Source organism: Xenopus laevis, chromosome 3S (assembly GCF_017654675.1).
Source record: "Xenopus laevis strain J_2021 chromosome 3S, Xenopus_laevis_v10.1, whole genome shotgun sequence".
Classification (NCBI taxonomy): Eukaryota; Metazoa; Chordata; class Amphibia; order Anura; family Pipidae; genus Xenopus; species Xenopus laevis.
This window is the reverse complement of record NC_054376.1, coordinates 19395615-19419860: the sequence shown is the minus strand read 5'-3', so window position 1 is coordinate 19419860 and position 24246 is coordinate 19395615. Positions and strand designations below refer to the sequence as shown.

The 24246-nt window shown below is 43.7% G+C and overlaps 1 protein-coding gene and 1 long non-coding RNA gene across 5 annotated transcripts in view; one reads left to right on the top strand and one right to left on the bottom strand.

Annotated features, from left to right (window-relative positions):
- LOC108712655 (adhesion G protein-coupled receptor L1-like) overlaps positions 1 to 23521 on the bottom strand; it is a 442227-nt gene extending 418706 nt beyond the window's left edge. For all 4 annotated transcript variants that reach the window (XM_041588058.1, XM_041588060.1, XM_041588059.1 and 1 more), the window contains exon 1: positions 22063 to 23521. The gene's annotated coding sequence lies outside the window, so the exon portion shown is untranslated. The remainder of the gene's footprint in view (positions 1 to 22062) is intronic.
- On the top strand, positions 1902 to 11639 carry LOC108712654. Its single transcript, XR_005966568.1, has 3 exons — positions 1902 to 2734; positions 6493 to 10659; positions 10913 to 11639. It is a non-coding gene; the product is annotated as an uncharacterized LOC108712654 (long non-coding RNA).
- Positions 23522 to 24246: the final 725 nt, after the last annotated feature.

Genomic DNA, 24246 nt, shown 5'->3' with positions numbered 1-24246 from the left:
ACCCCTACTTATCTCTCAAGCTCAAGGCATTGGCCATAGGAGTTCTAAGCTCACTTTGGCTGAAATGCAAAAACATTTCATCGCAAAGAACCTTAGACAGCATTGTTCTACCTTTGTTAAAACTTGCCTCACCTGTCTTAGGGCCAACACCTTAGGAACACACAAAGTACACCAAAATTTGCCTCCCCCAATTGCACCTTTTTCTCACTGGCAAGTTGATTTTACTCATATTCCTAAGATTGGCAAACTACAGGAATATTTGCTCATTTTTTCCGACCATTTCTCTCGCTGGGTAGAAGCTTTCCCTTGCCGTCACGAGGACGCCAAAACCGTTGTCAAATTCCTAGTTAATGACATCATACCCCGATTTGGTTGTCCGCAACAAATTAATTCCGACAATGGCCCAGCTTTTGTTAGTAAGGTCCTCCAGCTTCTAATTTCCACTTTACAAATCACATGGAAGTTTCACATTCCTTACCATCCACAGAGTGCCGGTGGTGTTGAGCGAATGAATGGCACCATAAAGGATAAGCTCACCAAAGCCACATCTGCACATGGACTAATTGGAAGTCCTTTTTACCTGCAGTGCTAGCTGAAATACGCATGACACCACATTCAGTTACTAAATTATCTCCTTTTGAAATTGTCATGGGACGCCCATTTCCCACTCCCTGGGTCAAAGGCCCCTTAGTCATCCAACACACTGATCTTAATTTAATTCAGGAGGAGTATGTACGTAATCTTATTACTACATTGAATGGCATCTATGGTGATGTTTTTTTGTCTTTTCCTTTGCCCCCCCAGGAGCCGACCCACCCATTTCGCCCAGGCGATCCTGTTGTGGTTCGACAGCTCCATCGCTATCGAAAAGGGGGATTCCCATTTGGCCCACGAGTCTCAGTGATTGCCATCACACGGACAGCAGTCCTCACCGATGCCAGTGACCATTGGATCCACGCTTCACGAGTGAAACTCGCGCCAACACTTCCAATGCCGGAACTGAGTAAAGCTGACAAAATGGAACATGACACCACCACCAAATCCGTCACAGAAGGACCCGAAGATGACGTCTCAGGACCTCACACCCCTACCACCGATGATGATGAGGAAGTCCACAAAATATGCACTATGGTGCATAATTGGCACTTTCCTTTCTCTATTTTTCCCGATTATGATAATCCTTAACTGCATATGTTACCCAAACCCTCACAGCCCCTTGGGATCAGTTTGTTACCAGTTTTTCAAGAGCAATACAACACTCCATCGCCATGAACGATCAAACCCCATCGCCACCTTAGGAGGTCAGTCTACTAATGAATGATAAGTTGCAATCAAACAAAGTGATGGTGTAAGAAATTGCCATCTTGATTTAGTTATTTCATATGAAAGCTGTTGTTCAGGGAATTTACATGAAGCCCTGATTATCATAACAAAGGTTTTCCTGTGACTACTAAGGCCTATGTCTGCTGTGGGGACCATAAAACTGGTTGTGTATGCGAGAAAACTTGCTCAACAGGATGTAGGCAAGTCGGGGGTTTATCACAGAATCTTGACAGTTGGGAGGGTTTCTGTGGGGGCAGGTGAGAACCCATGATAAAAGAGCATGAGGAGACATGTGAAGGGGCGGGGCAGCAGAGAGTGAGCTGGGCAGCTGAGAGGAGGCAGCTAGAGACCTGGAGAAGCCAGAGAAGCCTGGGACAAGACATGTGAGGAATGAAGACCAGAGGGGAAGGCAGAGATGAAGCCGAACTCTATTCCCCTGCCTTTTTGGTAACAACTATGTAGACTTGTGTAATGTGTAACTGTAAATATTGTAATTTTTGTTTAGTCTCTAAGTGTAATCATTTATGTAGAACAATCAATTGATTTATTTTACAATACATCACTTTACTATACGCTCATTGGTGTGGATTCATTGTCTGCTTGCTCAAAAGAACCAGAAAACCTAGTAAGTGGGTTCAGGTATATTATTAATATTGATATATTATTATTAATTTATATTAATATTGATATAATATATATAGAAACTTATAATGGCACTACCACCTTCTGGTATAACTCCATTGGCAAAAAATCTTAGCTCAGATCGGTGTCACCTTATTGATTGTCTTAATTTTTGTTTCATTTCTTTTCTGCTGTATAATTCCCTATAACAGGAAATTAACTTCATCTTTAATTACTTCTTCTGAGGGCTTGCAACTTAAGCTTATTCATGCTGCTCGCGTATAGTCACTTATGTGACTAAAAGGGGGATTGAAAGGGATTGCAAGGGGCTAATGTCTTTTCCTGCCTGAACACTTGATTGCACAAGTATGCTTCTTATCAAATACACACCAGCTGTAGACCGTGTAAACGTACTATAGCCACTCAGGTGTTCAAACATTACCAAATATAGGGTAATCACATTGTGTATGACATCACAATGGAATCTCTTTGTTTACTATGCTATATAAGTTGTAGTACTACCCATAATAAACTGAACTTGTTTTGCAACACACAAGCCTACAGTGTCGTTCATTGCAAGTTCCCTGATCAGCACGCCTGGAGAGATGATATCAGATGGTTTACCGTTGCATCAAGTATAAGACGAGCCGGCTCGCAGCTGCAAGGACAGTGCAGGGATAGCACAGTGGAGTTTAGTGGCCCTAACAATGGGGTGAAGTGGCAACCTCTGCCAATGTTCCTCTTACACAGTATAGACAGGAGGAACCAGTTATCAAACTACATCTCCCAGGTAAGGGATACATATAAAAATATCCCTGCTATCTCTCTTTCTCTTAAGTTTGAACCAATATTAAAAACCCATGCTGCGTGGCTAATACTGTACATATTGTACATTAGCAAGCATACTGCAGATGAACTCTTCCTTCCTCGGGCTGCTACTTACTCCAGTCAATACGGCTCTTCTCAGTGATCACAATCAGCATTAGTGGAGAGGCTAATAAAAAAAGTTTTTATCCCTAGGGGTTTATTTTTAACTATATTAATGACAGTTTCAGGGGAGAAAGTCTTAAAAATTGTTCCTTTTTATTAAAAACTTCATGAATTCCTAGTAAAATATTACATTTAGCACCATGTTCAGACTGATGATAGTTTATATGAGAGCTGGATACCCACAGGACAGTTGGGCATTTTTATTGCTCACAGCTTGCTTGTGCTAATAGGCACTTATGTAATCTATTAGATAACCTAGCCTTCAATGTCAAACAGCACTGCCTTAGATGTATCCCTACTGTCTTTTTAAATTCAGCATAATTCCTTGTACAGGTATGAGACCTGTTATCCAGAATGCTCAAGACCTGGGGTTTTCCAGATAGCGGATCTTTCTGTAAATCTACAAGAAAATCATGTAAATATGACATAAACCCTATAGGCTGGCTTTGCTTTCAATAAGGATTAATTGTATCTTAGTTTGGATCAAGTACAAGCTACTGCTTTATTATTACAGAGAAAAAATGGAGTCTATGGGAGGCAGCCTTTCTGTATTGCAGAGCTTTTTGGATAAAAGGGTTTCCGGATAATGGATCCCATACCTGTAGAGTAAAGATGCCCAGAATTGTGGGTGCCCATCTACACAATGGCCTTTTGCATCAGTAAGAAAGGCAGGCATATGTTCTGTTTGGGACTATTCTGATAGGATCCTACACATCCTACAGACAGCTGTTACCATTTGGCATGAGTTTGGAAAATTTTGTAAAGATCTGTGGCTCTCCAACAAATGTTTAACTAGACCTTCAACAGCCTCCTATAGGATACATGGAGCAGGAAGAACCTGAACAGTAGACTGCAGAGTGTTGCTTTCAATTGTCACAATACAGGGATTCTTATGAGGTCTTTGCATCCCGTGTCCATGCTCCTTAAAGGGGAAGGAAACCTAGTCGGCGCAAACCCCCCACCCCCCATTCCGTTTGTTGCCCACCCTCCCTCCTCCCCCCTGGCCTACCCGTCCTGCTGGGCAAATGCCCCTAACTTGTTACTTACCCTTCTGCGCAGGTCCAGTCCAGGGAGTTCACCGACGACATCTTCTTCCACGCGATCTTCTTCCTGCTGTGAACACCGTTTTGGCGCATGCGCAGTAGGATCATTTTGCCGGTATGCATCTACTTCGCATGCGCCAAAAGTCACGCGCATGCGCCGGTAAGTAACAAGTTAGGGGCATTTGCCCAGCGGGACGGGTTTGCGCCGACTAGGTTTACTTCCCCTTTAAAGAGAAGTGGATGTGGAACTAACCTTGTAGATTGTGTACTTCCTTATAAGGAGGAGGGTGGATATAAGTCCGGGTTGTTGGCCCAGTAATAGAGGTCTTACCTGTGGTAGGGTTAGCTTTAGTAGCTCGAGATAAGTAGGACTGTGTAGTCAGGGAGCCCAGAAATATGATATGGGGTGTCATTTCCCATGCAGTATAAGGACTATGAATAATGGTGTGTAGGGGACATGAGGAATCCTTCCCCTGTTTGTCTGCCTGTGACATCATCCAGCCCAGTTGCATGCTGGATAGCGATCCGATTGGCTGGGAACCCCAGTGCATCCTTGGGAGAAAGGGTGTGACTGACTTTGGAGCCAAATGCACGGGGTCTCCCAGGGAGAGAACAGAGCCAGTCAGCGTGAGTAGCTGTAAGACTGTAAGGAACAGAGAAGAAGCTGCTGAATCTAGGGAGATTGAGCCCAGCCTGTCCCCTGCCAAGTTGCTGCAAACTCAGAAGGAAAAAGGTGCCACTAGTGAGACTGATTCTGCTGCAGAGCTGTGTGTGATCTCCAGTGTGAATTCCTCTGAGCCACCCAAGGGAGGATACTGGTACGGATACAGGCGTGGGGCCCCATACTGAAGACAGCTTTTAACCATTTACCTGCTACGAGGAAGCTACTGCCAACTTCAAAAGGGAGAGGTACTTTTGGGGAATAAGGTAGTGCTACCTGTGGAATAAGAGCTCTGGGCAAGGGACAATCATTTGAACTGTGTAGTTATTAACCCCTTCCGGAGGATTGCGACTGTGATATTTACCAAGGACTGTGTAAAGTAACAGTTTAGCACCTAATCGTGGTTTAGGTAGTGCCCCACGTGTCCCCAGTGTAGGAGTGAAGTGTGTATTAGTTTGCCCCAGTGTTAAACTGTTTTTATGCGTACGGCCCTATCTGTCAGTGCAGGACGTATGGGGTTAAGTTCTCCTCTCTGGAGGCAGGACAAACATAATTGAATCTTTTAGACTCCTCCTCTTCCTGTGTCTCCTGTATCCCCAGTTTTTTGTTTGCCCTGCTCGGAGCTAATGCCTACCACAGAGTTTGGCGTGTTTTCCTTTCTTGGTGCGAGGCACACAGCATTCTATGGGACAGTTGTCACTCTCCTCAAATTTTACAATTTTTGCACACGGGTTTTGACATGAAACTTAGCATAAATTCTCTAAAGGTTCAGACATCTGCTCTAGCGGCCCTTTTTCACATTCAGTGGGCACTTCTGCCAGAAGTGAAGTTGTTCTTTCAAGTCCTATATAGACTCAGACCACCATCCAGGCGGCCAGTTCCTCAGTGGGATCTCAACTTAGTCTTAAAGTCACTTCAACGACTTCCATTTGAGCCTTTAGAGTCCGTAGAGTTAAAATATGTTACTCTCAAGGTGGTGTTTCTTTTAGCCATAGCTTCAGCTAGGAGGGTATCTGAGTTGGCTTCGCTCTCCTGCAAACCTCCCTGGTTAAAGTTTCACCCAGACAACGCAGTACTTCGTACGAATCCAACTTTTTTGCCAAAGATGGTTTCAGATTTTCATGTCAACCAGGACATTGTAATTCCTGTTTTTCAATCTCTAAATTCAGAGCATTCCAAAGATGAGTTTACTGCTCTAGATCCAGTTAGAGCATTAAGGACTTTCGTTGCTCAGACCAAGTCTATTAGACAGTCAGATGCCCTTTTTGTCCTTCATGGGAGAAACAGAGTGGGGTTTCCTGCTTCTAAACGTTCTATTGCTAGATGGCTTGTCACTACCATTTCGGAGGCTTACACCACAGCTGGTCTAAGTCCTCAGATACAAATTACTGCCCATTCCACTAGGAAGGTTAGTACTTCATGGGCTTTTCTTCAAGAGGCTTCCTTGGAAGCGATTTGTAAAGCAGCCACCTGGTCATCCCCACATACTTTTTCACAATTCTACAAGTTTGATGTTTTTAATTCCAGTCATTCAGAGTTTGGCAGGAAGGTGCTACAAGCAGCAGTAGCACATAGTTAGCTTCCATCAAGTTATTTTTTTCTCTATGGTTCCAGTTCTATAGTTTACCCTACCCTTTTTTTAGACGACTTTGGGACATCCCCATACGTCCTGCACTGACAGGTAGGGCCGTACGCATAAAAGTAGATTTTCTTTCCTGATAAATCTCTTTTGCGTAGGCCCGTACTGTCAGTGCAGCATCCCGCCCTTTTCTTTCTGGTGGGGTGCCGGTTGCTGCCGTGCCTGAGTTAGTTAGGGAATTAGTCTCTCTCTATGTTGTGTGTCTCCATTCACAGACTTTACAAGAAACTGGGGATACAGGAGACACAGGAAGAGGAGGAGTCTAAAAGATTCAATTATGTTTGTCCTGCCTCCAGAGAGGAGAAGTTAACCCCATACGTCCTGCACTGACAGTACGGGCCTACGCAAAAGAGATTTATCAGGCAAGAAAATCTACTTATATAAAGTTTATATTTGTTCATTTGCCAATTGTGTGTTTTATTATTCCTAGTGGAACCCTCCTCTGAGGTGTTTTCCTCAATGTTCACTAGGTGGAGGCACTACACTGTAATTCCCAGTTCCCAATACTTTTCATATGCAAAAGGGACTGAGGGCCCCTGGATTGCCAAGGGTAAGTTGCTATTTAAAGAGACAGTAACCAAATTAGTGTTATAGGTGTTTGACTGTGAATGCCACTGAAGAGTTTGAGAAGTCCCTCAAAACTTTTTAGTGTGGCTTTAAGAATTGTTCCCATGAGTGCCCAAGAAGAAAAAGGTGCTGGGATGAATATTGTGAGTACTCTAACACTAACTGATGTGGGCAATCAGATTTGTGTAGGGACCATTGTGGAACTGTTAGTAGGTCATACAGATTGTGTTTGTGGCATGTGTCAATGAGATGCCAACCACAGACACAGCTTGCCCATGCGCCACTGTTAGTGTGATACAGCAACGATCTGACAACTATGCACACTAATCGTTCTAATCCTACTGGCCCCTTATCTGCCATATGTTCAAAGTGTGAGCGCCCCCTGTAGAAACACATTATACAGAACAATGAAGCTCCAAACTCCCAGGGTATGAAGGTTTTTGGATTTTCCAAACATGCTTCTTATTGTTGTATTGCTAATGAAACCCTTTTTTGCCAGGAATATCCAGGGCCACACTGTGGCGCTAACAGTATAGATTTGTGGGGTTTGGATAAGTTAAGTCCCAGGGCTAAAACCAGATATTGGTGGGTATACAACTCCCTGGGAACTGCAATAGCAGTGATTTTGGTACCAATTATAGCAAACAATAAACCACACAATAGGCAGTTAAGCAATAATTTGTAATGTTAGAAATGTAATATGCATTTTAATATGCAATGCAATAAGAACAGCTAAATAACAACAACTTTAGACAATATAAGTCTCACCCCTTGTATGAAAATGTCCACTGTCACTTTAAGAATAGTGAGTGTGCACACTTAGGGGTCTGCAGGATATACCAAAGTAGTATGATCAGAGTTATGTGCTGCAACACCAGATTTATGCAACCCGGGGTGTGTAAAGTGAAGGTCTCACCAACTGGTAGTGAAAGAGAAATAACCCCCGTGAGGCAGAGCAGGATAGCAGGATAGCAGCCTGGCAGCTTTAATCCACACTGATCTTGGAATGCTGGTGTAGAAGAAGCTTCCTAAATTCCTTCGGAGATCCACTACATGTGTCACAGAGATGGGAAATCCACAGTCCAGATCCAGTTAGGGTTGCCACCTTTTTTAAAAAAATGTACTGGTCAGTGGTGGGGGAGGTAACTCAATGGGCAGGCTGTGATGTAAAAGGGGGCGGAGCCATGGTGGTAGTGATGCAAAAGGGGCAGGGACACATCGCGAGAGGGGCAGAAAATGAAGAAAAGATAAGTTTCCACCGGAGGGCCAAGGGCTTTTGTTAAGGGTATTACAAATTACCGGTATACAAATGAGATAGAGCCTGCCCGAATGCAGGTGTACAAACCTAAATTCATGTTCCCTCCAGCCACCATAGTTCAGTTCTAATGCATGCAAATAACATGATGGGTTGGATATCACTGTAGATTATCATTATTATTACATAGCGCTCAACATATGATATCAGATATCAAACCCCTTAGTTCAGGGAACTGGAGATGAGTGACGCATAGGGGGAAGGGTGGCATGAGTAGGCCAGCACACTGAGCGGTGATAGGTCAATGGAAGTGGCCAAGAGAAAAGGGGGTTGATAGTAGGGGGAGGATGTTTTAGGTGCCAAAAGGAGAGTCAGTCGGCAGCCATTTTGGAAGAGTGTGAAGCAGGTCGGCAGGCACTAACCTGATGGAGCCGAACATTGAAGTACTTTTGGTGCAATTGCGGTCGGAGGTGACGCAGTGAGGAGTAGGATGGCTCAGGCAGATGGTTCCAGAGACATCACAGGGGACAGATGGGCGGTACAGGAAGCAGCGGTATAATGACGGCAGGTGTATGGAGGGCATGGCGACCCAGGCCTCCTGTCAGGGAGTCACACCGCCACCAGAGGAAGCGGTATGGTCACGTTCCTCTTCCCTATGGAATGCCAGCAGGGAAAGAGTACCACCGCGGCACATACCGGAGAGTAGTGCTGCCTCATTAAAGATACATTAGCAGTAGAGGGAGTGGAACGGGAGACACACCAGGGGGTCAAGCCAATACGGAGAGGCACCACAGCAAAATGGGAACAGACAGGCGACAGAGTCAGGACCATGTCAGGCATTTCACTTTTCCAGCCCCCAAGTGCCGCAGCAATAGAAGGCAGTGAGTTGCCAGGTGCAAATTCGATTCCACTTGATCCCTAGGGCCTTTGGAAATTGGTTGCAGGCATATGCAATCATGGCCAGAGTGATAGGTGAAAAGCATCCAGAGCAATGCACGGCATTGTTATTACTTATATTGCATATGGGAGGCCCACAGGGTATATGGTGGCCTAGCTTGGCTGCGATATGATGAGCATGGCGATCAGGCAGGATTTGCAGTGGGACCATAGAGACATTGGCCTCTGGATGAGGCTCATGAATTACAAAAGGTATCAGGGCTATACAGCCGCGCCTTTCAGGGGGGCTCCGGGGGGGGCCAGCTCGGCCGGAGCCCACAAATAAGGAGTTTGCTGGCTGTGACAGCCACTGCAAATGAAGGAGCACTTGTCGATTCAAACATGAATGATCATGTGCAGGATCACACCCATTGTCAAGATGTTTAAAAAAAACAAGGCTGGTTCACCCCAAACAAGGGATAACTATACCAAAAAGGGAGACGCCAGTAAGATTAAGTGAGATGCATCTCTGGCTAAAGGGATAAAGAAAAGGCCAAATTGCTGATCAGTGGTTTGAATGGAGGTCATGCTAGATAATAGCTTGAAGAATCTAAAATCTGTGAATGACAACCCGCAATTGGTGAGGGAGAAATTGTAAAAGGAAGTCAGTTTGGGGTGTATGGCAGGTCCGTTCAAAGACCTGCCCTTACTCAATATCCTGCTGGGATTGATACCTAAAAAAGAACAAGGGAAATTCTGATTGATTCATCACTTATCGTACCCCAACAGGGGTTCGGTAAATGATGATATCGACAAGGAACTGACTAAGGTATCATACAAATCATTCGATGAGGCTATCTGGTTGGTCAGGGAAGCAGGCAGAGGCGCCTTCATGGCCAAGACGGATATTGAATCAGCTTTTAGTTTGTTACTGGTTCATCCAGACTCCTTACATCTTCTGGGTTGTCATTTTCAAGGGGGTTACTACATTGATCGATGTCTGCCAATGGGATGTTCTATCATGCACATTGTTTGAGGTGTTCAGCACATCCCTGGAATGGGTGTTTGGTGATGCGCTGGCCTGAATTCCATGATACATTACCTTGATGATTTATAGTGCCTGGGCTCCGCCAATTCCACTGTGTGTGCTGTGTTGCTGCAAACCATGCAGCATGTGGTGATAAAATTTGCCATCCCGCTAGCCCAAGAAAGAACGAAAGGCCCAACAACTTGTTTAAAATTCCTTGGCATCGAGATAGATACAGTTAAAGGGATGTGTAGGCTCCCTATAGATAAGATAAGGGGCTTACAGACAGAGATACACTATGCCGGGTCATCCAAGAAGGTCACTCTAAGGAAGATGCAGTCACTCCTGGCCAAGCTTTCCTTTTCACTTCATGCCAATGGGGAGAGTTTTCAGGGCAGTTGGCAATGGCGACGTCAGGGGTAAGACTACCGCACCATTTAATTTGGCTAAACAAGAGCCACATAGTAGACCTAGCGGTATGGGAGCAGTTTCTGGAGAGTTACAATTGCAACTCATATTTGTTAGGAGAGAGAGAATCAAACACTGACCTTCACTTGTTCACAGATGCAGAGGGTGCACTGGGTTTTGGAGCATATTTGGATGGCAGCTGGTGTGCCAAACAGTGGCTGGAGGCTTGGGAGCAGTGCAGCCTTACGGGTAATCTCACATATTTGGAGTTGTTCCCTATTTGGGTGGCCATTTAAATTTGGGGGGAACGATTTGTCAACAAGTCTGTCCTTTTCCCCACTGATAATATGTCAGTAGCGATGGCTATAAATAATTTACCTTCATCTTCACACCCAGTAGTGTTAAGGCCCTTTCTTACAATTGGAAACTGTATTTGGCCTAAACATCTGCCAGGGGTTGTCAATGACATTGCTGACTCTCTATCTCGCTTCCTGTGGGACAGGTTCAGGAAGTTGGCATCATGAGCAGGCATAGAATGGAGTCGTTGCCCAGCACATCTCTGGAAAATCGTGTGCGAGGTATGCTAGAATGGGTAAAAAACTCAGTAACACCAACCACCTGGGATAGTTATAAAGTGTGGCAGGAATGGTTCAAGCTCGAAGCGCTGAGTGGGGGTGAGAGTAGTGAAACAGACAGACAGAACATTTTACTGTGGCAGTTAGCATTATACTTCAAGGAGGCAACATCAGTGAGTTTACTCTCAAGAAGAATGGCGGCATTGGCCTTCTTATTTAAATTGATGGGTTGGAAGGACATGACCAAGGAGTTTGTGGTCACACAGGCTCTCAGTATGAAGTGGCATTATTCAGGCTGGCATTTTAATCCCTCATTTTGAATTTCGGAATTGATGAGTAATAGCCAAGGGGGTCAGGGGGGCTATAGTGGGAGCACATGCACCTCCCTAAGGAGGGCCTCTACATAGTGGTTAGAAATTCCAAAACCGATAAAAAGAGGGCGGGTTTGCAATTTTTCCTGTACAGCAGTGCTGTCCAACTTCTGTGGTACCGAGGGCCGAATTTATCCAGCCTACATAGTGGAGGGCCGATAATGGAAGTCAGTGTTGACCACTCCCTGTTTTTAAACCACACAATTCAGTATTATAGAATGAATGGAGGACGCTGAGGTAACAGAACTCTGCTGCAAATCTTCCTTCATTAGGAGTGTAACAAACATTTTTCGGGCACACATGCCCTTTGTCAAGTGGCATGTGACAGGGCATGTGTGCCTGAAACATGTAGTTTTTTACACTCCTAATAAAGGAAGATTTGCAGCACAGTTCTGTTATATCAGCATCCTCCATTCATTCTATAATACAGAGTATTGGATAACACAGCACCCCCAGCACATGATTAAACAACTTAGGGGCCCCTAACAATAATTTATTTTCAAATGCTAACAAACCCCCAGAACAAATCAGAGCCAGGCCAAGGTATTTTGGCACCCTAGGCAAGGGCTTCAATCAGTGCCTCCCCTCACATAGTCCTGCATTACCATTTTCCCACCTTACCATTCATATTGCCCCCTGTGCCAGCAGCCATCATATTGCCCCCATTTGTACCTGTGCCAATGGCAGTTAATCAGATTTCCCCCAAGCCCCCAATATGTACCTGTGCCAGCATAAGACAAAACATCTATCATATTGTTACCCCCAACCTGCACCTATGCCAGCGGCAGCCAAAAAAATCCATCATGTTTCCCCTAATTTGTACCTGTGCCAGCAAGAGCCAAAAATCCATCACATTGCCCCAAACATCTGTGTACCTGTGCCAGCAGCCACCATATTACCGCATGTACATGAGCAAGCAGCAGCCAATCCCTCATATTGCTCCAATCTGTACCTGTGCCAGCAGCAGCCAAAAATCCATTATATTGTCGCGAAATTGTACCTGTGCCAGCAGGAGCCAAAATCCATCATATTGTCCCCAAATATTTACCTGTGTCAGCAGCCACCATATTACACCATGCACCTGAACCAGCAGCAGCCAATCCCTCATATTGCTCCCAATCTGTACCTGTGCTGGCAGCAGCCAAAAATCTATCATATTACCCCAAATATGTACCTAGGTTTTATAGTCTTACGTCTGCTCGCCCCGCCCCTTTTGTGACGTCATCGCCGGGTCGGCGCGGGTCTATAAAAGGATCCCAGAAGCGCGGGTGCGGGCGGGCGCGGGTTGCAGCAGGGCGGGTTAGGGTCGGGTTCGGGTCAAGAAAACCCTGACCCGCACATCACTACTAGGCGGCCGCCTACTCTGCCTACCCCTAGTTCCGGCCTTGGAACAAATACCAGGCTTATGTTCCACAGGCAGAGCAGGGCACACACGGGCAGAGCAGGGCACACACAGGAGGAGCAGGGCACACACGGGCAGAGCAGGGCACACACAGGCAGAGCACACACAGACATAGTATGTGACACACGGGCACAGCAGGGCACACACAGGTGGAGCAGGGCATACACAGGCAGGGCACTCACAGACAGAGTATGTCACACACAGGCACAGCAGGGCATACACAGGCAGAGCAGGGCACACACAGGCAGAATATTTCACACACAGGCACAGCAGGGCATACACAGGCAGAGCAGGGCACACACAGGCAGAGCAGGGCACACACAGGCAGAGTATGTCACACACAGGCACAGCAGGGCACACACAGGTGGAGCAGGGCACACACAGGTGGAGCAGGGCACACACAGGCAGGGCACTCACAGGCAGGGCACTCACAGAGTATGTCACACACAGGCACAGCAAGGCACACACAGGCAGAGCAGGGCACACAGGCAGAGTATGTCACACACAGGCACAGCAGGGCACACAGGCAGAGCAGGGCACTCACAGACAGAGTATGTCACACACAGGCACAGCAAGGCACACACAGGTAGAGCAGGGCACACAGGCAGAGCAGGGCACACACAGGCAGAGCAGGGCACACATAGGCAGAGTATGTCACACAGTATGTCATGTTTTAGATACATGAGGATGGCTTGTACATGTCACGTTTCCAGTTTATAGCCATATTTATTAAAAGGTCAGATATTGTCCCACGACAAGTTTGGAGGGATGTTAGGTCTGTGGTAGCCATCAACAAAGCTAGAATAAAGGTGAATAAAGCAGTGGGAAAATTCATACAGAGCAATAGTGGGGCACTGATTCGCCACAAGGAGTTGGAAAGTCCGGGAGCTTACTATGCTACCGATGACGTGGACCTGAAAGACATAGGGCACGATTTGTTCATAATAGGCATCCAAAATGGAGCAAAAAGTTTGGTCATATGCGTGCTTGATGGGGGTCCAAGCACACATATTATGGCGGGTCCTTGTCATTTTGTCAGGGTGATCCGCATGGTATGGACGGTATAAAAAGGTATGGTTAACCCCTAAGGTGGGTAACCACGGTAAGAACTCAAGCATGGAGAGTAATTCTATGAAGGTGATCAGTTCAACTTGGAAAAGGAAGAGTAGATCAGAGTGGTGAGATCTGAATGGTGTTCTGCATGTCTGCTGAGCTAGGGATTGTGGCTAGCTGACATTGCATAAAGGAATGGCAGACTGACAGTTTTCATGTAATACTTCAATTGTTATATGATATTATGAGATGGTTTGCTATACAATGTTTAAGTCATGTAATGTATTCAACATTTAATCACTATGCACTTGTTATGTGTACAACTGTTGTGTGATTAAATAAAAGCTTTGGCCAGTAAGCTGTGCCTGGGTCAAGTGATTATTAACCAGTGGCTTGAGACCACATGTTGCTAACCAACCCCTTGGATGTTGCTCCCAGTGGCCTCAAAGCAGGGGCTTCTTTCTGAATTCCAGGCTTGGAGGCAAGATTTGGTTGTATGGTTTGCATATGTACTGCCAAACAGAACCTCCTGTAGACTTCCAATCCATAAAGGGGCTACCAATAGGCAATCACAATCCTTATTTGGCACCCCATGACATTTTACGTGCTGGTATTGCCCAATACTCTTTTTACTACTGAATGTTGCTCAGGGGTGAAAAAGGTTGGGGACCCCTGTCTTAGTCAAAGCCCCAGCCAGCTCCACCCAGGCCATTACAAGCATCCGATGATTTGAGGCTGTCCTACATTAATAGTTGGATAGTGTAATGTACTATATATATAGTATATTAATATAATTTATATATAAAAAGATAGGTATGCCCCAACCCAACCAATATTCATGTACAATGGCTCAAACTCTGGCTTGAATGACAGGATTTAGGCTGGTTTGAGGGTGGTGCTGGGGGTGGAATGACAGGTTGTTACAAATTTACTGGTAGGTACCATTTGTTTCACTAACAGCATTGCAGTTTCAGATGGGGAATTAAGCAGTGGCAGAACCTATCCATGTAGCCACCAAGAAGATCCATTCCAGAGGGGGTGGGGGGCCAGGATGCAGGTTATGTTACTGGATTTAAGTACAAACAGATGTCTGTGGAAAACAAGTGCACTATAATGTGGACTGATACAAGATGGTGGGCAGTGAATCACTGCACATTTATTGTCATGTGTTTGTCAAGCTCTCAGCCTTATAGCATCAAGCCTCCCAAATTGAGCCTTCCCAGCATACAAGACAGGCTTAACTGAGCAGCATTATCTTCCAATGATGTCTAATGATCAAGAATATCTTCCAGTTTAGAAGACTAATGGCACCACCTATTGAGTCAGGTTTCCACCACGTGAGTGGCACTGCCTTTCGTTGAGTAAAACTGCCTACTGTTATTCTCTACTGTTATTGCATTAATTAGAGTGGCACCGTCTTCCAGTTAGTGTTATCATTGAATAAAACTGCCAGGCGTTGGGCCATAGTGTTACAGTTAGGGCCATAAATATTTGGACAGACAACTTTTTTTTCTAAATTTTGGTTCTGTATATTACCACAATGAATTTTAAATGAAACAACTCCGATGCAGTTGAACTGTAGACATTCAGCTTTAATTCAGTGGGTTGAACAAAAAGATTGCATAAAAATATGAGGAACTAAAGCCTTTTTTGTAAAACAATCACTTCCTTTCGGGTGCTCAAAAGTGATTGGACCAGGGGTTTAAAAGTAATTGGACAATTGACTCGAATGCTATTTCATGGGCAGGTGTGGGCAATGCCTTTGTTATGTCTATCAAGGAAGTAGATAAAAGCCCTGGAGTTAATTTGAGGGTGGGTGCTTGTATGTGGAAGATTTTGCTGTGAACAGACAACATGTGGTCAAAGGAGCTCTCCATGCAGGTGAAACAAGCCGTCCTTAAGCTGCAAAAACAGAAAAAAAACCATCTGAGAAATTGCTAAAATATTAGGAGTGGCAAAATCTACAGTTTGGTACATCCGGAGAAAAAAGAAAGCACTGGTGAACTCAGCAATGCAAAAAGACCTGGATGTCCATGGAAGACAACAGTGGTGGATGATCGCAGAATCATTTCCATGGTGAAGAGAAACAAGTGAACACCACTCTCCAGGAGGTAGGCATATCGAAATTCAAGTCTACCATAAAGAGAAGACTGCATGAAAGTAAATACAGAGGGTGCACTGTGATGTTCAAGCCACTCATAAGCATCAAGAATAGAAAAGCTAGATTGGACTTTGTTTAAAAAAACATCTAAAAAAGCCAGCACAGTTCTGAAAAAATATTCTTTGGACAGATGAAATAAAGATCAACCTCTACCAGAATGATGGCAAGAAAAAAGTATGAAGAAGGCGTAGAACGTGGAATATGTAAAACGGCAGATGGCTTGGGCGTGCATGGCTGCCAGTGGCACTGGGACACTAGTGTTTATCCATGATGTGACACAGGACAGAAGCAGTCAAATGAATTTTGAGGTGTTCAGAGACACCGTCTGCTCAAATCCAGCTAAATGCAGTCAAATTGATTGGGATGTGTTTCATAATACAGATGGACAATGACTCAAAACATACAGCCAAAGCAACCCAGGAGTTTATTAAAGCAAAGAAGTGGAATATTCTTGAATGGCCAAGTCAGTCATCTGATTTGAACCCAATTGAGCATGCATTTCACTTGTTGAATACTAAACTTCGGACAGAAAGGCTCACAAACAAACAAACAGAAACTGAAAGCCGCTGCAGTAAAGGCCTGGCAGAGCATTAAAAGGGAGGAAACCCAGAATCTAGTGATGACCATGAGTTCAAGACTTCAGGCTGTCATTGCCAGCAAAGGGGTTTCAACCAAGTATTAGAAATTAATGTTTTATTTTCATTTTTTTAATTTGTCCAATGACTTTTGAGCCCCTGAAATGAAGTGATTGTGGCTTTAGTTCCTCACATTTTTATGCAGAAGAAGTTGTCTGTCCAAATATTTATGGCCCTAACTGTTTATTTAGTGTTATTATGAGTCAGTTAATGCACTGCCTTGCCATGAGTCATGCTACCATTCATTCAGTTAATGACAGTAAATGACCGTTGAGTGAATAGGCCTTGTGTTCAGATGAACGACTATTCTTTGAGTTGCATTGCTTCTTATTGAGTTTGTTTTGGGGTTTTTTGGATTTCCAAAAAATACAATGTTTTGTTGGGCAAGTCTTACTGCCATGGAATGACTGGTACTGACCCTACGGTGGAAAATGCTACAATTTATCAAGTGGCATTTCCGTCTAATAAGCAATTGCCCAATTTCTAATAGTCTCAGTATTTACACGCTCTATACATCAATGGCTGACACATAGACATAGCATTGCTTTAACACCACACTCATCACCCCAGTTGCCTTCAACAGGCAAGCGATGTAGAGAACAAGATATCTTATGAGGACAATTAACGTGCAGTAATTCACTGCCCACCATCTTGTATCAGTCCATGTTATAGTGCACTTGTTTTTTTCAGGCATCTGTTTGTACTTAAATCCAGTAATATAACTAAGCAGCCTAGGGCACAGGTGCAAACCATGCAGCCGGGCCCCAATCCCCTCCAGAAGGGATCTTCTTGGTGGCTACATGGATGGGTTCTGCCACTGCTTAAATCCCCATCTGAAACTACAATGCTGATGGGTTCTGCCACTGCTTAAATCCCCATCTGAAACTACAATGCTGTTAATGACACAATAAATGTAATTGTACCTACCAGTAAATTTGTAACTACCTGTCATTCCACCCCCAGCACCACCCTCAAACCGCCCTAAATCCTGTAATTCAAGCCAGAGTTTATAGCCCATACTCACAAAGTTCCTGTTGGTAGGCTTCCAGCCCTCCAACTTACGTCGCTCGCCCCCTACATCATTACTTTACCCCAATTGCATCATTGTACTCCTATAACCACAGGCCAGTATTTTATACTAAGAAAGGTGGCAACCCTACAGACATGTCCAGAGGGTCCAAAAAGGACCAAATCTGAGCCTGACAGTACCATCAGGAAGATGATATATATTTTATCAAAAAGGTCAAGTTCACTTTAAGACAGATAGTCCTACTCAATTTCGCCAAAATGCATTGGTGTCAATTCATTACTAGCATGCATTACTCAAGCTCCATTAACTGAATGAAGCTTGAGTAATAAGTGAAGGATGCCATACATGGGGTGACTGTGCACCTGATTGGCCCATGGGCCAAATGGGTGGCCACTGTACACAAGGCATGGACTTTTCCAAAACTGTGACCTGGCCTGCATGGTGCATCAGCAGATGAAATGTTCAAATCTGCCTATTCTAGAACCATCTGAGATCCATTGTACGTGAATATTGGTTGGGTACTATGGGCCATCATACAGAAGTTTTTATAGAGATATTATTGCTAAGTGTTTGGTCAGATTTATCCTGTCTTCCGTTGAGCTCAGTATTTTTGAAATAATTTTTCAGATTTGATACAAAATGCGTATCAGCATATTAAAATGATATGATGTCTTCCAATGAGGAATTCAGCCTGTAATACATTCTTCCAGTGCGTGAAGGTTTTTCCCAAAGAATACGATTACCTGCTACTTAATGAGCATACTGAATATATTGCCACTTTGTGATTAATGAAACTCTGTGTGGGAATTCCAGTGAGTAAAGTCTTTTTCTAATGAACCATAGTATAGTCAGTGCTCTAAATACCTAATGATAATTGTGTCTTCTTTCAAATGCTTGTGGATGGGTGAGCTTTCAATACAATTTGTAGCAACTGAAGAGTCAACTAACCTGTTAATGAGAATGAATCCTAATAAGTATAATATGACTTCTATCTCTTCCAGTCGCAAAGACCTCCACAGAGTCAGAAAATACTTTGAGGAGTGAAAAGGAAATTGAGATTCAGGAGAATGTAGTGAAAATGATTGGTCTCACATAATTATATAGGAAATGGATGAAGTTAAAAGAAAACCACAGTGTCCATCTAGTTGAACCTTTCTTCCAAGTAAAAACCACTTAACTTATAGCTGAAGGCAAAACCCCATCTGAAGCTGCCCTCAATTTGACTGGGGAAAGTTTCTTTCTATCTCTTCCAGTTGGTAAGACCTCCAAAGAGAAGAGGAGATTGAGATTCAGTAGAATGCAATGAATATGATTGGTCTTACTGTCAGGCTCTGCTAAGATTCGAGCCAGAGACCTTTGGGCTTCTGGCTTGATGCTGTAACCACTGGGCCAGGTGAGCAGCCTGTAGGGTTGCTCGCTATACGTTACCTAGCCTTTGCAGACCTAGCCCAGCAGCAGCCTGACTGGTTTGCAGTCAGCCAAACAGGGCTGGCTCTGCCCTCCAAATACTCCTTGCCTGAGGATTGGCTTCCCAAACTAGCACTGTGGCATCACCCCTAGCTAATGGTTCCAGCTCATTAGCCTCCTTTCCTTGCCTTGCCTTGTCCTGTCTTGCCTTACCTTGAACATTTCCTCCTTACAAATGACTGCTTTCTAAACTAAGGTCTGTTGCGGATGGATAGGAAACTAACTACAGGATTCTCTGCTTGGAGTAAGGTTCTTAGTGGGGTGCCTCAGGGCTCGGTTTGGGTCCACTTTTATTTAACTTGTTCATTAATGACTATGGGGAGAGTATTGTAAGTAATGTATTGTTTGCAGATGACAAAAAACTAACCAGCCCAATTAATTCCATCCAGGATGCGGCATCCTTGCAACAGGATTTTGACAAACTGGCAATATGGGCAGATAAGTGGCAAATGAGATTCAATGTTGATAAATCTAAAGTCATGCACCTGGGATGTAAAAATATCTAAGCCACTTATACCATTAATGGGACTGCACTAGGCAAATCCATTTTGGTACAGGACCTTGAAGATAATAAATTTTCAAGGGTCTTGAGCTGTATTAAAAGGGGCATAAATTCACAGGAGGAGAGGGTCATTCTTCCACTTTATAGAGCACTGGTAAGGCCCCATCTAGAATATGCCATACAGTTTTGGTCTCCAGTGCTCAAAAGAACATTATTGAGTTAGAGAGGGTCCAGAGAAGGGCAAGTAAGCTGGTAAAATGTATGGAAAATCTTAGCTATGAGGAAAGACTGGCCAAATTGGGGTTGTTTGCGCTGGAGAAGAGGCGCTTAAGGGGTGATATGATAACTATGTATAAATAATAAATATATAAGGGGATAATATAATAATCTCTCTAATGCTTTATTCACCAGTAGGTCTTTCCAGCTGAAATGAGGTCACCCATTCCAATTAGAAGAAAAGAGGTTCTGCCTAAATATTCGGAAGGGATTTTTTACAGTGAGAGCTGTGAAGATGTGGAATTCTCTCCCTGAATCAGTTGTACAGGCTGATACATTAGATAGCTTTAAAAAGGGGTTGGATGGCTTTTCAGCAAGAAAGGGAATACAGGGTTATGGAAGATAACTCATTGTACAAACTGAACCAGGGACTAGTCTGATTGCCATTTTGGAGTCAGGAATGAATTTTTTCCCTTTCTGAGGCAAATTGAAGAGGCTTCAGATGGGTTTTTTTTTTGCCTTACTTTGGATCAGCTAGAAGTTAGACAGTTTAAAATAGAGTTCAAAGGTTGAATTTGATGGCCGTGTGTCTTTTTTCAACTTAACTCACTATGTTACTATGTATTGTTTTCAAATTAACATGACAGATTTTAAAAGACTCCTCTGACAATCAAAAGAACACAAGCATTGTAGGAACGAGACATTGGCCTTCTTACCTATAAGTTCATCTTCCAATGATTGCCAATGAATAATGAGAGACATTTCACAGAGTCTGCTTTTAAATCCTATACGGTCATATATTTTAAACACCCAATCTTTATTCCAATGGGAGAAGCCATTTAAGAATTATAATGTAGGTTTCTTTTAACTTATATTGCCTTGGGGAAAATGAGTTCCACTTGGTGAGCCTACCTTGAAATAGCTGAGACTTATCTCCACTGAGTAGGCAAATAATGAGTTGGTTTCCACAAAGTGGGACTAAGTAGCTACAGGATTGGGTTACCTTGCATGGATTAGGCCTATAGAACTGGAAGCCTTCGTTCTAAAATATAAGGCTAATTTGTCAAATTATTTATAATTTATGATAAATAAACCATCGTCATAAATCAGCGCTGCACAATATGTTGGCGCTCTATAAATACATGTTAATAATAATAATAATAATAATAAAAAACTATGCTGATGAAAAGGACTTTCTTTTAGAAAATAAGCCCATGACTATATGCTTTGTTACAGAGCAGGTGTCCTTTAACAGCGAGAATCCCTAGTGGGCGAGGTTGTTGTCCACCTTGTGATCACTTCACCATTTTTATTTGCTGTCAAAATTCTGTTTCTATGAAAGACGGCCCTCTCACAAGAGAGACTGAGGGTAGTTACATTCATCCAATGGATAAAGCTGCTCCCACTAGGGAGAATCCCTCTCTGCAAATAAGCAAATAAGCCTTTCTGCGTTCATTCGAGACGGTCAAGGTTGAAATGTGACTACAACCCCAGTGCATGAGAGAACACCTTTCACTGGGACCAAGAGGCTCTCCCAGTGAGACAGATGACCTATAAATGAGTCTTACTGGTTATGAGCGTGACTGCAAGTCAATCTGTTAGATAGATATCCTTAAAGGAAAACTGCCTTCCATGCAGATAAACAATGTATTTATGCATGCATTGCAGCACACACAATCAGCCCTTTCATTTACTTAAGCAAATATCAAAATCACATATATAGTTTGATGTTTAATACACTATAAAAATAGATCATCCCCCTTTGTGCCGTATCTGGCTTTGAATCTTTAAATCATTTTAAACTAAAGAACAATAATTATACTTAAAAACGTTTTACTCTTTAACATTTTGTTTCTTCCATTAATGGTGCCCTCCGATCTACACTATCTATCTATCATGTATCCTCTTAGCTTCATGCTCCTGTACATATGATTCCATTATGCATCTACAAACACACCCATGTAACTGTACATTTACACATATGAAATACTGTAGTATATACAGACATTAGTATTTTGGCATTATCAGAAGAATCTCATTTATTCAACACAGAAATACGAAGGAGCAAGGCTGCTATCACAGATGCATTGAGTAGATATGAGAAAGACATGGGTGCCTGTATCAACACGGGGATGAGGCTTTTATAGATGTAAGCAGCCATATATGAAGACAACCCCAGACATATGCACCACATGAGCATGGTAACACAGAAGCTGCCCGTTGAGAATGAGAATTCTTACCTTGTTCTGCTGATGCTTCTCCAGATGTGCAGTGGCTTGATTGCTAGTCACCGATCCAGTTCTAAAGACATTATACCACGAGAGGAAAAGCCTTCTGGCCCAGGCCCCACGTCCTGTGTCTGTTAGCCCAGGGGTGGCTAATGACCAAGGGCTGAATGTTGCTGTTTCTCTGTGGAATTGTAGTCCAACTCTTGCACGGAGAGACTTGGGTTGACACCAGTCTTTGATTCAAGGTCCTTGTCTCATCTGCTTCCCATGGCACCTTTCCATGAGTCCAATAAATGGTTACTGATTGTGGGCAACTTCCAATGCATGAGACCAATTCCAGAGTGGTGGAAATTCTCGTCAGATGTGAGCGGTCTTCTTCCAGCTCTGTGGCCCCAACACTGTGAAAGTGGCCTGTCTGAAAGACACAAAGATAGCTATTCCCTTCTCAAATAATCCACCCATATTTCATATTTATCTCTTTTCCCCTTTGTAGGATTCGCAGCCAGCTCTGATTTCGGAACAGTCGTATTGCAGTGTATCCTAACTGCTAGTAGTAGGAATGGCCACCAGGCCCATTTGTAACCCGTTGGCCTGACGACAAGTTGGAAAGCTTCCTTCTTCTCCCAAGTACTCTATGATATATACACAGGAGAAAGGTTTCTTCCAGGTGAAAGGTGCATTGAAAGCTTCTCCTGCTCACTGGCTACCTTTAGATGTTCCGTTTGCTCTACAATGTGCCGGTCCAGCTTCTTTAATAGTGACCTTGCCACCTTTTGTAAGGTATCCACTGATAAATTGTTCTGAGCCACCGTGGGAGAGATCTAGAGCCTGTGAGGCATAATGACAACGCTCTGATAGATGTCACACCAGACAGGAGAGCATCAAGAGCCTCAGCTGGGATAAATGAGTACAACCTTCGGTGTTCCCACACTTTGCTAAAACAAAATCAGTGTGTTTATTTCCCCCTGCTGTCTCTTTTGCAACCAGCAATGTATTCCCACTGTAGCCCCTCTACACCTGTTTAGCTGTCTCTCCCCCTGCTTGCTGTCTCTTTCTCCCCACCTTCCTTGGAATGATTGCTACGGGATATGTTAGCGCTATATAAATACATGTTTAAAAAAAAAATGACTGCTGATATCGCTCATCTCTCCCCCCCGAGCCCATTCTATCTGTATTTACTTCACCTCTAGGTTTTGATGTTCTCGCTGCTTAAATTCCCTTTTAATCCTGCATTTCTCTCTGTGTCTGCTGCTTCTCCTCCAGCCTCTGCCTATTGCTCTGGCATCTCTCCCCTCTCTGGCGTCTGCATTCCTGCTCTCTGCTTCTCTCTTGCCTTGATTTGTCCCTTGCTTGCTACCTGACTGTCTTCTCTCTATTTCTCTCTCCCAGGATCTGAATTTCTTTGACTGTTTCTCTTCCTTCAGCTCTTTTTTAATCCCACGTAAAAGAAAAAACAAAGAAATAAATGAGAGATTCAGGGGATGTTTGGCTCTCCCTGCCCCTCCTCCGTCTCTCTCCCTTACTCTCCTCCCTCCCCCTCACTCTCCTTAACCCTCTGTCTCTCTCTCTGCTCATTTCACCTTTCCCTCTCTCTCCTCTGCCCCTTCTCTCTCTATCTCAAACTTCCATTTTCTTCACTCCAATTCACACCTTCTTGTCTTTTTTTTCTAGCAACCTCCTCTCTCCAGTCCTGAATGTTTCTCTTTATTGCTTACCCACATCGTCATTTTCTTCCCTTTCTCTATCTCCACCCTCATCTCCCTTTAATTCAACCCTCCTTCCTTTTCCTGTATTTGTCGTTCATTTCATCTGGCTCTGTAGATCCTTTTCTTTCTTACCCATTCTTCATTTTTTCTTCAATCAATTAATTTTGCTTTTCTTCTCTCAGAGTGTAATACTCTGTTATCCCCATTTTCTCTCCCAATCTGATTCTCTCTGTCCTTCTCTTTCACTATCTCTCCTTTTGTTTTTGACTATCCCCTCATTCTTTGTCTTCATTGTCATCTCTGTCTTTCCCTCTTTTTCTGTCTTTACCTCTCTCAATTTTGCTGTTTGTCTCTTCTCTCCCCCACTTCTCACTGCCTTTTCCTTTTCTCCTTCTCCTATATATATATATATATATATATATATATATTTCTCTCTTTATCTTCATCCCATTTCCTACTCTCTTTCTCTCTCTTGGTATTTCCCACTCTC